Source organism: Felis catus, chromosome X (assembly GCF_018350175.1).
Source record: "Felis catus isolate Fca126 chromosome X, F.catus_Fca126_mat1.0, whole genome shotgun sequence".
In the NCBI taxonomy this organism is placed as follows: Eukaryota; Metazoa; Chordata; class Mammalia; order Carnivora; family Felidae; genus Felis; species Felis catus.
The window spans coordinates 63,351,935-63,360,262 of NC_058386.1; the positions used below are offsets into that span (position 1 = coordinate 63,351,935).

General features: G+C 41.4%; 1 pseudogene; it reads left to right on the forward strand.

Annotated features, from left to right (window-relative positions):
• The first annotated feature begins 1,127 nt into the window (after positions 1–1,127).
• Positions 1,128–3,638, forward strand: LOC123383274 (annotated as a pseudogene).
• The last annotated feature ends 4,690 nt before the right edge of the window (positions 3,639–8,328 follow it).

The window sequence follows — 8,328 nt, forward strand, 5'->3', positions numbered from 1 at the left end:
AAACTACATTTTCTTTTGTTGCCATCATATCTGCTTATGTTGTGTTTTTCATACCTTCCACCTCTCTAAAAGTCATTACCTGAGCCTTTGTTATCACTTTTGACTGTGCTGCATTTAGCTACATTTCTAAGTTTCTGATTCTTGCAAGTTTGTGGAAGCAAAGGATTCTTTTACCCACATCAGCCTTGACCTAAGTGTACCACTTTAGGGGGGCCTAGGTAGCTCAGTCGGTTAAGCATATAACTCTTGATTTCAGCTCAGTTCATGCTCTCATGGTTCATGAGTTTGAGCCCTATGTTAGGCTCTGCATGGGGATTCTCTGTCTCCCTCTGTGTCCCTCCCCTGCTTGCTCTCTCTCAAAAAAAAAAAATATTAAAAAAAAAAAATAAGTGTACCACTTTACTTAAAGTTCATGATCTGGAGCTCCTGGTCTAGCAAGCCATGAAAATGCCAATAAATGTTTTAAAATAAAGCTTGTATTTATTTTTTAATGTTTTTTTGAAGTTTATTTATTTTGAGAGAGAGAGAGAGAGAGCAAGTGGGGAGGGGCAGAGAGACAGGCAGAGAGAGAATTCCAAGCAGGCTGTGCAACGTCAGTGCAGAGCCTGATGCGGGGCTCGAACTCATGAACCCATGAGGTCAGGACCTGAGCTGAAGCTAAGAGTCAGAGCTTAACTGATTGAGCCACTCAGGTGCTCCTGAAGCTTTTATTTAAACATCTATTTTGTTCAACCTTGAAGTTTTACTAATAAGCTAAAGAACAAATGGCCAATGCCAATGAATATTTGGGCTTCAATGTAGCAATGACAGGAGGTAGCCAGTGCCAGAAACAGAAGACTGGCCCAGCAGATGGAGAATAGACCCTCTGCACAGGCAGCATTAAAACTTAAGCAGAGGGGCGCCTGGGTGACTCAGTCTGCTAAGCGTCCAACTTCAGCTCAGGTCATGATCTTGCAGTTCATGAGTTTGAGCCCCTTGTCGGGCTCTGTGCTGACAGCTCAGAGCCTGGAGCCTGCTTTGGATTCTGTGTCTCCCTCTCTCTCTGCCCCTCCTCCACTCATGTGCTCTCGCTCGCTCGCTCTCTCTTTCCTCTCTCAAAAATAAATGAACATTAAAAAAGTTAAAAAAAACTTAAGCAGAAGACCTTAAATCAGCATCTGGATAAAAGTAATATCCAGGCATGGTTAGGTCGACATATAGGGGCCTTGGCCAGGGGAGGAATTGGAGAACAAAGCCTGCCCATAATCCAGAGAGGCGTGCCCAGAGGAGGACTATGTGGGGGACTTGCCACAGAACCCTGCTTAGTGGGAGGGTGGGGGATGTCACTCTGAGGTTAAAACCTGCTCCAGGTGGGTGAGCTGTAGCTCCCCAAATGGGTTTAAGAAGATGTGGTGTTCAAGGTCATGGAAGTCCTGGGAGAGGAGGCCTAGGGCATGGAGCTATGGGTCATGGTGAAATTGGTTATAGAGGTCAGGGTATGATGAGTTGGGGAAGAGGGAGCTTTGAATGCTGAGGTGGAGGCTGTGGGCCAGGGAGAGGTACCCTCATTCACCCTGTACTGACCTGGGAGCAGCTGGACAACCAGTGGGATACATACATGTTGAAAATGAAAGGACACCTGGATGCCAAGTTGGATGCCTACATGGCACAAAAAGATCCCAAAACCAATGACTGAAACGTGCCCACCCTCCTGGGAGAGACTCTTGTTCAAAAGTCACCACATCTGTAAGTAACTTTGAGATAACAGATGGAGAAGAAACCTGATTGATGATAGAAGGACTTACTACAATAGGCTATGGACTTACTTTCTCCAATTTGTGCCTTTAGTGTGTTCCTTTTACTTTTTTGATACTGTGTTGTATGAAACCATTTTTTGCTCTGGCTTAGGTTTTCTTGTGTTTGTTTTTTTTTCCCTCATTGCTCTGACTTTTCTTTGAATGTGAATGTGGTGTCCTTTTGGCTAGGACACCCTCTTCCCATCTCTGCCTGCCTTCACCTGTCACATGCTCTGATGTTCTAACATTTCCTCTCTTCATTTCTGTGTCCCCATGAAAATGCCCCAGAAGGAGCCGATCAGTGTTCTTTCTTAATGGCTAGGTTTCTGAGAAACGGTTCTGTTCTACATCATCTTTAATAACCTCTTAGAAATGTTTAGAAAATCTGGAGCTCAAAAATGAATTCTCCACATTGGTATTTTAGTGTAGTAAATTGGGAGCACTGACATAGCTGCAGGGCCACATAACAGGTTATATGAGGTAGTACCTCTGGTTTGATTAAAGCTACTTCCGTGTACATTGACACCATGTAATGATTGTGCTGGTTCGGGTATGTACATGTTCTACCCTGGAATGAGATGTATAAACTTTCCTCTTGCTTTGTATCATGTCCAGAGAGTTACTGTTGAGATGGCTTACACCTACACTAGAGAGGAAATAGCCATTTGGTTTGGCAGATGTTTCAGAAGAGAAGGGGATAGAATGTTGGCAGGTATCTGATGGGAGTGGTCAGAAGATACCCATGCTGAAATGCTGTTATCCTTATGTTTATCCCAAACCAATCTTGGGATTCTCCATTCATTGGCTTTGTTTGACCCTCTTTTTTATTTCCCTTGAGGTTTAACTAAGTTCAACCATACTCTGTCAACTGTTCCAGTTTTCAGTGGAATCTTGTATTTCTGGTTCATTATAACAAGAAATCATTCTCAAAACAACAACAAACCCCATACTTTGACCCTGTTCTTTAAAGACCATGGGGTGACACCTTCACTGTCTGTGAATTTTGTGGGAGAGAAGTCAAGACTTGGCTATCTGCTTTGTTCATCCCTGTTACTAGGAGAAGTTATCACAGTACCATAAGCAAATCAATCCTAAATCTGTTTCTCCTTCCTCCCTATCTCCTCCCTCCAGGTATTTCTCCAGTAGCACTGACTGGGAAATTGGATGGCTTCACGTCAGACCCAGAAGAAATGGGAGATAGTTGTGAATTGATTTAAGAAAATAATCTAAAAAAATATAATTCCTTTTTTAATTGTAGGGAGATGATAAAGTACATAAAAGTAAATGTTACTTCCTTGTAGAATTATATTTCATTGGTTTAGGCTGTGTTTGGTTGGAGGATCTTGTGTAAATCAGAATGTCCAGATCAGCATTATGGTATATTTGCTCACAAAAATAGCACTTAATGGCACCATGAATTTATCCCATAAATTACTTGTATGATGAGATAGAGTATGTCTTTGATCTTGTCCTTCTTGCTGCTCAGTTGGGAGAACTGATCACAAATGGTTTCTGGAAAGAAATATGTAAAGAAGCCATCTCTGAATAGCAAGGAAGTGGAGGATGTCTTGCTGTTTTAGGAGTGGTGTCAATTGGTGTGACATTTCATTTAAAAATTTTTTATGGTTTTCTAAATTGTCCCAGTTAAAAAGTTTTTCACAAAGGTATCGGCCTCAGAACATATGCAGTGTTCAGAAGAGCTGGCAGTGGCTTGAGGAAGACAGATCCAGGATCTCAAGGAGGAGGAGACACTAGCCCAACCCACCAGCAGAATTAGTTTGGATCAAGAGAAACCACTCAGGTGCCTAAGTGAACAGATATACCATCACAGCTCTGTTCTTTATTGGACGGGTGACCTTAGACTACTTATTTAATTACTCAGTGTCTTGGGTGCCTGGGTGGCACAGTCAGTTAAGCATCTGACTCTTGATTTCGGCTCAGATCATAAACTCAGTCATCAGATGGAGCCCCATGTCGGGCTCCATACTGTGCATGGAGCCTGCTTAAGACTCTCTCTCCCCAGGAGGAGTTAGGATGGCAGAGAAATAGGGGGACCTGGGGCTTTCCTCATCTTTTAAACACAGCTGTATTGAGGTCAGATTACTTGGAACACCCAGGAAATTGATCTATGTAGTGACAGATCTCCACAGTTGGAGGGAGAAAGCTTGGCAGGTGTGAGTTGCATGGTTGTGAATTGGGGGAGAGAAAAATGGCTACACTGTGGAGGGGAGGGAACTCTTTCCATGGAGAGACAAGGGAGACAGAGAGAGGGGTTGAGATCGTGTGGCATTGAGTTAGCACAAGAGGAAAACCTTTCTGGACCACGGACTGGGGAGAGAGAAATACTGAGTGTACCACTTCTTTTTTGCAAACAGCTTTTGGAGCTCGGACTCTGAGGTTTTGAAAGTGCATAACTTTTTCTGGAGTGGAGCTCATCTGTGCACTCCTGGGGAGGAGGGAGCTGGCCCCAGAGTGCATAATGTGGTTTAGCAATCTTCAGGGTGCACTGAGACAGAACATTCCCCTTCCTTGAGTACTTGTGGAAGAGGGTTTATTGCCTCCCCAAGGACAAAAGACCCTGAAGGTGCCAGCCAAAGACCTTTCATCAGCAGGGTGAAGTTCTACTCCAGAGGAGGGCAGTGGATCATGCAGTGCCAGGCCCTTTTAAGACTTTGGGTTTTGAATCCCAGCTGTGGGCCAAAGAAAAACCGTAAGAGAGTTTGGTGCAGGGCGAGCTGACTTCCCTTGCTATTCTATGGGGGCTTCTTGACAGCAGGGGTTGAGATCCCCATTCTGGGGATAAGAGATTGGGGTGGCTCCTTTCCCCTCCCTCCACACCAACAGTGTGGGACTTCAGAGTGCAACACAGCAGCCCCCAGTGGAGGTGGGACCCGCTTGCAACAAATTCTGCCTCACCATGCCTGGCAACTGCTTATTTACTGGGCCAAGACTGACTCTGAGCCAACACAGCTGGCCTCTCTTCCATGAGGCCAGCATAGTTACCACCACCTAGGCACCAACGGACAAGTCTTTTTTTCTAACTCCTGCTTCTTTTTTTCTTTTGGAATCAAGCTCATAGTTCCTTATTATTATTTATTTTTTATTTCCTTTTCTCTTTTTTGGGGATCAGACTTTTTTATTACTTTTTTTTCCTTCTTTATTCTATTCTTCTGCTCCCCCCCCCCCCATTTTTCCTTTTTTTATCTTTGAAATCATATTTATAGTTTTTGATTCTCTGTTTGGTTTCCTTTGTTCTCTTTATTTATCTACTTTATTGGTATCAGTCTCCCCCTTTTTTTTCCCCCAGAGTTACATCAACAAAATAAATCAAATCACACCTAGTTAAAGGTCCAAACACTACACCACTGCAAGCAAAGAGGAGCTCTAGAGGACTGACCAGTGGGAAAGAGAAGCCACACGCAACAGTAGAATGCACACAACATTCACCAGAGACACTTCCTGAAGTGCCAAGCCCTGCACAGTGTATGACTCCTTTCTAATATAGTAGTACTGTCAGGTGCAGGAAACATAAAAACTTTTAAAACACACAAAAGACAGAAACTTAGCCAAAATTACAAGATGGAGGAATTCTCCCCAAGAGAAAGGTAAAGAAGAAATCACAGCCAGGAATTTGCTCAAAACAGATATAAGCAATATATCTGAATGAGAATTTAGAACAACAGCCATAAGACCATTAGCTGCACTTGAAAAAAGCGTAGGGGCACCTGGGTGGCTCAGTTGGTTAAGCATCCAACTTCAGCTCAAGTCATAATCTCACAGTTCCTGGGTTTGAGCCCCATGTTGGGCTCTGTGCTGACAGCTCAGAGCCCAGAGCCTGCTTCAGATTCTGGGTCTTCCTCTCTCTCTGCCCCTCCCCGCTCATGCTCTTTCTCTCTCTCTCTCAAAAATAAATTAAAAAAAAAAGAAAAAAGCATAGAAGACATCAGAGAAACCCTTGCTGCAGAGATCAAAGACCTAAGAACTAGTCAGGATGAATTAAAAAATGCTATAACTGAGATGCAAAATAAACTAGATATAGTGACAGTGAGGATTGAAGAAGCAGAGGAGAGAATAGGTGAAATAGAAGATAAAATTATGGAAAATAAAGCTGAAAAAAACAGGGAAAGGAAATTACTAGATCACAGAGGGGATAATTAGATAACTAAGTGATTTTACAAAATAAAACAATATCTATATCATTGGAGCCCCAAAAGATGAAGAGCAAGAAAAAGGGGCAGAAGGTTTATTTGAACAAACTATAGCTGAGAACTTCCCTAATCTGGGGAAGGAAACAGGCATCTAAGTCCAAGAAGCACAGAGAATTCCCCTCAAAATCAACAAAAACAGACCAACACCATGACATATCATAGTGAAACTTGCAAAATACAAGGATAAAGAGAGAATTCTGAATGCAGCCAGGGACCAAAGGTCCTTAACCTACAAGTGTAGACACATAAGGTTAGTAGCAGACCTGTCCACTGAAACTTGGCAGGCCAGAAAGGAATGGCAGGAAATATTCAATGTGCTGAATAGGAAAAATATGCAGCCGAGAATCCTTTAACCAGTGAGACTGTCATCCAGAATAGGACAGGTAAAGAATTTCCCAAACAAGAACTAAAGGAGTTCATGACCACTAACCCAGCCTTGCAAGAAATTTTAAGATGGCTCTCTGAGTGGAGGAAAAATAAGAAGACCAAAGCAGCAAAGACTACACAGGACCATCACCAGAAACACCAAATTTACAGATAACACAATGGCACTAAATTCATATCTTTGAATAATCACTCTGAATGTAAATGGACTAAATGCTCCAATTAAAAAATATAGGATATTAGAATGGATAAAAAAAAATCCATCCATATACTAGCTACAAGAGACTCATTTTAGACATGACATTTGTACATTGAAAGTGAGGGAATGGAGAACCATCTATCATGCTAGTGGAGGTCAAAAGAAGGCCAGAGTAGCCATACTTAAATCAGACTAACTAGATTTTAAAACAAAGACTATAAAAGAGATGAAGAAGGGCATTATATCATACTTTACAGGTCTATCCAACAAGAAGATCTAATAATTATAAATATTTATTCCCCCAACTTGGAGGCACCCAAGTATATAAATCAATTAATCACAAACATAAAAAAACTCATTGATAATAATACCCATATAGTAGCAGATTTTAATACCTCGCTTACAACAATGGACAGATCGTCTAAGCAGAAAATCAACAAGGAAACAATGGCTTTGAAGGACACACTGGACCAGATGGACTTAACAGATATATTCAGAAATTTTCATTCTAAAGCAGCGAATACACATATTTGCAGATCACAACACTATGAAACTTGAAATCAATTACAGGAAAAAATTTGGAAATACCTCAAATACATGGAGGTTAAAGAAAAGCCTATAAAATGAAAAGGTTAACCAGTAAATTAAAGAAGAAATTTAAAAATACATGGAAGCAAATGAAAATGAAAACATGACAGTCCAAACCCTTTGGGATGCATCAAAAACAGTCCTAAGAGGAAAGCACATTGCAATTCAGGCCTATCTCAAGAGCAAGAAAGGTCCCAAATACACAACCTGACTTTACACCTAGAGAAGGATCAACAAACAAAGCCCAAAGCCAGCAGAAGAAGGGGAATTATAAAGATTAGAGCAGAAATAAATGATATAGAAACAAACAAAAAAACCCCACAGTAGATCAATGAAAGTAAAAGCTGATTTTTGAAAGAATAAACAAAACTGATAACCCCTTGGCCAGACCTCTGAAAAAGAGAGTGGGCATCCCTGTCGTGTTCCTGATCTCAGGGAGAAAGCTCTCAGTTTTTCCCCGTTGAGGATGATGTTAGCTGTGGGCTTTTCATAAATGGCTTTTATGATCTTTAAGTATGTTCCTTCTATCCCGACTTTCTCAAGGGTTTTTATTAAGAAAGGGTGCTGGATTTTGTCAAAGGCCTTTTCTGCATCGATTGACAGGATCATATGGTTCTTCTCTTTTTTTTTGTTAATGTGATGTATCACGTTGATTGATTTGTGAATGTTGAACCAGCCCTGCATCCCAGGAACGAATCCCACTTGATCATGGTGAATAATTCTTTTTATATGCCGTTGAATTCGATTTGCTAGTAGCTTATTGAGAATTTTTGCATCCATATTCATCAGGGATATTGGCCTGTAGTTCTCTTTTTTTTACTGGGTCTCTGTCTGGTTTAGGAATCAAAGTAATACTGGCTTCATAGAATGAGTCTGGAAGTTTTCCTTCCCTTTCTATTTCTTGGAATAGCTTGAGAAGCATAGGTATTATCTCTGCTTTAAACGTCTGGTAGAACTCCCCTGGGAAGCCATCTGGTCCTGGACTCTTATTTGTTGGGAGATTTTTGATAACCGATTCAATTTCTTCGCTGGTTATGGGTCTGTTCAAGCTTTCTATTTCCTCCTGATTGAGTTTTGGAAGAGTGTGGGTGTTCAGGAATTTGTCCATTTCTTCCAGGTTGTCCAATTTGTTGGCATATAATTTTTCATAGTATTCCCTGATAATTGTTTGTAT